General features: G+C 33.9%; 1 protein-coding gene and 1 pseudogene across 1 annotated transcript in view; both read left to right on the plus strand.

The window, feature by feature from the left end:
• The window catches only part of CDH12 (cadherin 12), a 231,730-nt gene that overhangs the window by 21,819 nt on the left and 202,338 nt on the right, over positions 1-7,573 (plus strand). The window lies entirely within an intron of this gene.
• LOC150008256 (large ribosomal subunit protein eL30 pseudogene) lies at positions 1,041-1,389 on the plus strand (annotated as a pseudogene).

Here is a 7,573-nt window from a genome sequence, read left to right on the forward strand (position 1 = left end):
AAGTTAATTCAAGCATAGATATAAGCAATAAGCTATAACTTGTATATTTCATATGGATAACTCATAAATTATGGAAAGTTGTAGTGTATGTTTGGAATATTAATAGATTTGTCTTTCTCTTAGATACACAGATCTTCATTTTTGCATGGACTACTCATGCCATAGTTTTATGCTGGGTTGTCAACCCTTTCTTTCATTTTCTTTACTATTATTTACATAATGTCCTCACTAATTCTGCCTTCAGTAGTTTTGAAACTATAATAAACATGTCCTACAAAGGCTTTTCATTTGATTGTTTCTCTTTTATCCTCTGAAAAATATGGGCTGGTCGATTGTCACATTAACCTAAATGCTTCCATATAATAATATATACTCTTTTCTTGATTCTACTCTTACATAGTCCTTCTATTTCTCACTCCATCTTTTTCTTTAATTATTTTATCTTTTTATATTTTATGTCCTTAATATTTTTTCCCTGGCTACATTGTTATCTGTGATCAACACCTCACTCTTTCACTAGGAAAAATTAATTATGACTTGATCTTAAACTAAAAACATATTTTTAAACTACTAAAAATATACTAATACTTTTGAAGCATCATCAATATTTTCTATTAATTTTTTTGTCTTTCACTCCTGATTTTTAAAAAGATGGCTTTATTCTTTTAGATCATATATCTCTATAATTTGAAATTGATAACCATAGTCAATTTATTAGGTATCCATTATTAATCGGAGGATGAGGAAAAAGACTTCTTCCTTGCCAGATCTAAGTTACCTCCCATGCCCAATGCATGAACACTGTGTGTCCAGGAAGAATGGGGTACAATTATTTATCCAGCTTGTTACATATGGTTACCCTAAAAACAAGGGTATCTCAATTGGCAAGTCTCCACAAATTGATATTTATATAGAAAGGAAATCAGAAAGTCTTTCAGTGTAATAGAGATGGTCCACAAAACAAACTATTACTTTCTAGTTCCCTAGCCATCTTGACGACTGCTCTTGGTTGGGGGCCATCCCATACCTAAGGCAGGAAGATGGTGACTGCAATGAAGGTGAAAAGGTCACTGGAATTGATTAACTCTAGGCTCCAACTTGTTATGAAAAGTGGAAAGTATGTGCTAGGGTACAAGCAGACTCTGAAGATGATCAGAGAAGGTAAAGTAAAACTGGTCATCCTTGCCAACATCTGCACAGCCCTGATAAGAGCTGAAAATAGAGTATTACGCCATGTTGACCAAGTCCGGGGTGCATCACCGCAGTGGCAATGCTATTGAATTGGGTACAGCATGTCGAAAATACTACAGTGTATGCACACTGTCTGTCATCGACCCAGATGACTCTGATATCATTAGGAGCATTCCAGGACAGATTGGTGAAAAGTAAGTCATAAGTCAAGCAAACATTTTTAAAGTAAAACTGGCCAGAACCAGTTTTACTTTATATATATAATATTCTCCCTAAATTCTTTACTACACTAGTTATAGCTAAGAGGCATTCAGTGTGACCATTCCACACATGTTATCCTGCCTTAAATAAAAGGAGAAAATCTTAGAAGAGTTGTTAAAATATGAATGAGATGATGAGAATAATTTAGCTATCTTGGGTTTTGATGATGACCAGTCAGAAATTCAATGTATATGTACTAACTTACCTGGAAGAAGTGGTTAGACTTAGAGATTTGGAAGTCAGTAACACATAGGGGCAGTTAAAAACTGGAAGTGAATACAAGCTTCTACATGTAGCAGGAATTCAACCTTGAATCTCTTCTACTTACATGGCATAAAGATGTACTGAATAAAAGTTTGATGAATAGCTGGGGCAAAGAGTATGAGGAGTCTTTATATATATTATATTTTTATTAAAGATTTTCTCCTTTATTAGGATTTTCCCATTATATTTAATTTTTTTTATTATTTCATTGAATTATTGGAGTGACATTGGTAATTAAAATTATATAGGTTTCAAATGACAATTCTATGATACAACATCTGTATATTGCATTGTATGTCCACCATCCAAAGTCAAATCTCCTTTTGTCACCGCATATTTGGCCTCCTGTACCCTTTATTAACCTCTTCTCTAGCTCTGAAGAGACACTTCTCCCAAGTCTTTACACTTAGAGTTCAAAATTCAATTGTTACTCACATATAATATATAGACAAAAGGATTGGATTGGGTTGCTTAAAGGTTGGGCATTTTGAGCAGAAAGATCTGTGGACTGTGTCTGAATAGTACATGTTTTCTGGATTTAGGCGTAAAGTTGTTGGGGAGGTGCCAGAAAAGAGTTAGGAAGGGGCTGTGGGGAGCAGCAGCTGTTCCTAAAGAGACCCCAAGATATCAGTTCTTTGCGTATACATCTGAGCAGCTAGGTTGCCAATATTTAATCAAGTGGATTTCTGCCACCTTTTTGAAAAAACCTGACATCAATGATGAGATGGTCTGTGATTTCTGGAAACTATTCCCAAGATGAAGGCAATTTTCTACCTCCGAAAGTAAAAGAAAAAGTAAGTGAGAGTGAACAATGAGGAAACATTTTTTGAGTTTGGAAGATTTTGTGTATCAGATTTAGTGTAAAAATGCCTCACACTGTGTGTTTAGCATCTTTCAATAACGTGGCACTCTTTCATGATGCTTTTCACACATGTTTTAGCTATTGATTCTTAAGCATAATATTCCCATGTTACAGATTTAAGAAAATCAGCACTAGGAAAGTTAAATGGTCTTTCCAAGCTTATAAAGAGAGTAACCCGGGAGAGGTGAGGAAGGAAATGTTTGAATTCAGGGTTTGGGGCTCTTTCCACCTTCCCAGAACTGCTGCACTGTTGGATTGCTTTTAGTTTAACTATTTGCTAAATTGTCATGAGGTTGTAAACATCTTTATTAAATAGGTAATATATTGTAAAAAAATTTAAACCATTCAAATTTATAATTATCCAGATTCTTTTTTTCTCAATTCAGAGTAACTCTATACACTATTTGAACTGGTCAACAGCCAAGAGTTCCTCAGCATTGTTTATAATTTTGAAATTCTGTCTAGGCGTGCCTTTATAATTACATCATGGAGGCTTGCCTCCTAATCACAGTGAAGGAGTGGAGTGCATTCATTTCCTATGGCTGCAGTTACAAACGACAACAAAGCTGATGGCTTAAAACAATGCAAAATTACTGTTTCACAGTTTTGTAGGTAAGAAGTCTGACGTGAATCTAAACCAAGATCCTGGGTGGACAACGTTTCATCCAGAAGCTCTGGGTGGTGGGGTGTCTGTTTTCCTGCACTTTCTAGCTTTTTTAGGAGTGGCCGGCATTCTGTGCCTTATGGCAGTGGTCATTGGTCTTCAAGCCATCAGTAGCCTGTGCTCTTTCTCAGATTATATCATCCTGGCTCTACTCTTCCATGACCAAGCTTTATCTTTGGCTCTCTTTAGGAACCTCCTGTTAACTTTGATTCCACTCTGATAATCTAGGATGATTTCTCCATCTCAAAATACTTAATTTAATCACATCTACAAAACAGCATTTTTTCCAAGTAAGGTAACACATTCAGGTATTAGGTAGGGTATCAAGGTAACACATTCCAGGGATTAGGATGTGAGCATTTTGAGAAGAGAGAAAAAGCATTATTTTTGTCTGCCACACTGGGTTTTGATTTTTAAGCTCATGGTTTGGAGGCATTTTCATATTTTATGTCTGTGTAAATATATGAATTATTTGTGTTGATCCACTTTCACAAATTCAGGTTTTTTGGACTCTCAGTTCACTCCATCCTCAATTTTATAGTTTATAACAAAAAAAAAAAAAAAAAGAAAATACAGGTGAGGATTATAGATAAATATTAATTTTTCATTTAATACTCTCTAAATTCAATATTCATTTTCTAAGTAATCAAAAATAAAATTATCTTGAATTAGGAAAAATAGCTACATTAAATCAAGGCAATGAGTTAGTCTCAAAGCTGTCCTTTGGTATATCTGTCTGGGAGACAGTGGTTTAGAAAAATCTATTATGATTTTTTATGTGGAATCTTGATTAAGAGAAATTTTATAGGGCTTTAAAATATCAATTGAAGCTTGATTAAATTTTACAGCCCCCAAAAGCTAATAATACTTTCTTTTTCCAGATGACAAGGAAATATGCCCTGTATACAGGAGGCTCATTAGCAATGTCATGGCTCTAAAAATCTGCACATAGTAATTATTCTAAAATAACTCAACAGAGAATATCTACAGGCCGAATCCAACAACAGAACTCCATTTCTCTATCTTTCCATAAGTGACTCCCCACTAGAGAAAATGTTTCCCACATATGACTTTCTGAAAGTCTCTCATTGCTTGAGTTTTGACAAGGTTCTATCTTGGACCAGCTCATAATACGATCGTCATCACACCATCATTATCATACCATATTGGAAAGAAATCCTGTTATTGTCCAGTGATTCTGCCTATAGTCCCTAGATATACCAAAATGTAATTCTTTAATGCTCTCATCTGCAGAATGTTCCATGATCCTTAGCAATCAATCAGCATAAGCAACAGGTGCAGTTTGGAGTAGTAAACCAAAGCTCAAAAACTGATCTTTTTCTCCTGTAAGTGCAATGCCTCAACTAATAAACAGTAAACCAGAGTAAAAAACATACCCATTATTAGTTCAGTGCACCGATCATACCATTTAATGTACTGTGTTTCTATTTTTTTAATTTTCTACTTATGAGTAATAGTATCCAGTTAATGGCCTTACCGGACAATGCTAGGCAGTTATTTCTAGTTTGTTTGTTTTTTTTTTTTTACTTTAATTGAGAGGAGTGGTAGATACTCAGAATCAAACAATGGATTTCTGAGAATCCAAAAGGGGATTCTTATAATCTTAATAAAGTGTGGCAGCTGGCATCTGCGTAGTTTAACGGGTATCATAAATACTCATATAGTGAAGTTTCCTTTTAGACTATCTGAAAGAGCTTAATTTTTCATAATGTTTCATAGAATGAGATTTTTAGAATCTTCTGTATTGTATATAGGGGTAATTATGTTTTAAATACAAAAATAAAAGAAGTAAAGCATTTCACAAATTAAACCTTTTTTAAATCAATATTTAGTTCTAAATTGAGGTCAAATCTATAACACCTGATGGCTGACCATCCAGTTTTCTGATTTTCTGTTGGTAATTGAGTTTTAGACACATTTTACCTTTATTGCATTTGCTGTTCTCCTTGTATTCAATAATGAAACCTTGGATATTATGCAGCTCCTTAATGGTTTTCACAGTTAGCATACTTCATGTTCCTTACTTCTCTCCAGAAGATTGAATGTTTGTAGGGCAGTTAATATTATGTCATATAATATGACTAAGGCCAGAAAAATTAACTTACCCAAGGTTAATGCTTCTAATAATTTATATAAATTGAATCCTTATCCTTGATCTGCTGATGACTAATAACATGGTCTTTCTACTTATTCTTCTACTTGGCTAGTTCATTGACCACCGAAGAAAAAACACTGCAATTCCAAATCATTCCAATTTTCCACAAGATTCAGAACACTTATAGAGTAAAAAGCCCAGCCTTTTCAAGTGCTCAGATTGCAGTCTTACCAGGGACTGAAATGCTGGTGGATAATTATATGTAAGCAGATATGGGAAGTTTAGAATAACTATCTGGTATCATTTGCTTATTCAGAACAAAAAATGTTAAATAGATTATAAAAGTTACCTATATCAAGAGTAATGTTCAGCCTCCAATATAATTTTAATAACATGTTTTAAATTTTTATAACACAATTTTCTTACCTATTTGGAAAACACACAATTGACTTAAATTTTTCCCTGAACAGTTCCTCAAAAGTTACAGTAAAATAGTTTGCAACTGTGAAATTTTGATTTTATCTAAGGCTGACTTTATATTAGCCAGTCTTTGCCTTATATGCAAGTAATAATATGCTTTCTATGTAGAAGAGTAATACAAGAAAATTGTCCTTTATACATTACTGTCATGAAGCTAGAGAGAGCAGGGATCTTATTGTGGGATCTCTGCTGTAGGTCATGCATCTGTATGGTTCCTAGTGCAGTATTTTCTCTCCCCAGGCACTTGGAGACATACTAGACATCACATAATTTTTCCTTGTAGTACAGAAAAAATGTGAACATTTTCACTTTTGAGATATAATCAGAATTCTCTTAACTTATGAAATTATTTTCTAATACTTTCTTAAGCAATTTTATTTAAATATATATTGAGAATTTACAGTGTGCCAGATAAGTAGGAAAATATTCATGATCCTAACATTCATAGAAGCTAGGAAGGGCAATGTTATTAATCAAACCATCACACACACATTTATAATTGCAAATTGTGGTAAGTACTGCAAATGGAACATCCAGAGCTTTAGACAAAGGAATAGCATGGGCATAGGTGGGGGCTGTCATAGTGGGTGTGAAGTTGACTGTGATTCTTGCTACTTTAGGAAGTGATTTACCTGACTCTAAGTATTTCTCTTTTTCTTCATTCTCAGGTTTCAATACCCATTCTTGTTAATTTTGCCTGCAGAAGAATAGTCATACATAATAATAATAAATAATAATACAGTAATAATCATTATTATTGAATTAAAATTCTTGCAGAGACATTATCTCTTTTTCAAATAACCATCAACATTTAAGTAGTATTTTTATTCAGAGCATATCAAAATTGCTGTTTATAGAGAACCCATCTTTTCTAAAACACACAGAAATAAGAGATTTTATGTAACTGACTCATCTGAAACATCGGTGTCTGTTTCTCTGTGAATAACACTTCTGCAGCATTTTAGAAGATTTTAATTCTTTCTATATCTGGTAAAATTGAGATAATAGAAAACCATGAGCTAGGAAATTGCTGTGAAAAAGTTCAAACATGTATCTAAATAATAGTGGAGAAACCACATCTTGGACAAGAGATTTGATTGTTTAATATACCTTGCCTGTTTCACTCCTTTAATGCTGAGACCACATCATGAGAAAACTTCCTGAAGCATAGAAATTACCACATTTCACTCATAGGATTTCAGTAACCCAGTGCATTTGGCTAGAAAATACATTTCTAAAATGTCTGCATTTATACTCATTATAAAATTATAGCTCTTTTGTTATTGAAAAATGTAAAAGTTTGAACAACCCTGCAACCCTTTTTTTTAAAAACAAGATGTTACTTATACAGAGTCTCATAGCATATGGTAGGAGTCTTTATTTTAACAATAGAAAGATTTGGAGAAAACTCCCTACTTTTCTGACTTACTGTTTGTTCTCCTCTGAACTGAGGTGGTAAGGCTATGAACCCCTCCTATGTGCCTCATTGCATCTTGAATTTCTGTTATCAGCACTCTGCACCGGGGATCCTTCTTCTTTGTCTATTGTTCTCCCCCTTGAGGTGCAAAGCCCAGATAAGCAAAGAACAGAACCACCTTTCCCCAAATTGAATCCTCTGTACTTTACATACAATGGGAAGTCAGGATGCATTTACTGCAGTAACTCCATCCCTTCCTTTCCTTAGGTTGCAGACATTTATTTTATGCTTCATATCAGTCATTTTAAGAATTTATTT

Source organism: Furipterus horrens, unplaced genomic scaffold (genome assembly GCF_987537825.1).
Source record: "Furipterus horrens unplaced genomic scaffold, mFurHor1.1.pri manual_scaffold_5, whole genome shotgun sequence".
Classification (NCBI taxonomy): domain Eukaryota; kingdom Metazoa; phylum Chordata; class Mammalia; order Chiroptera; family Furipteridae; genus Furipterus; species Furipterus horrens.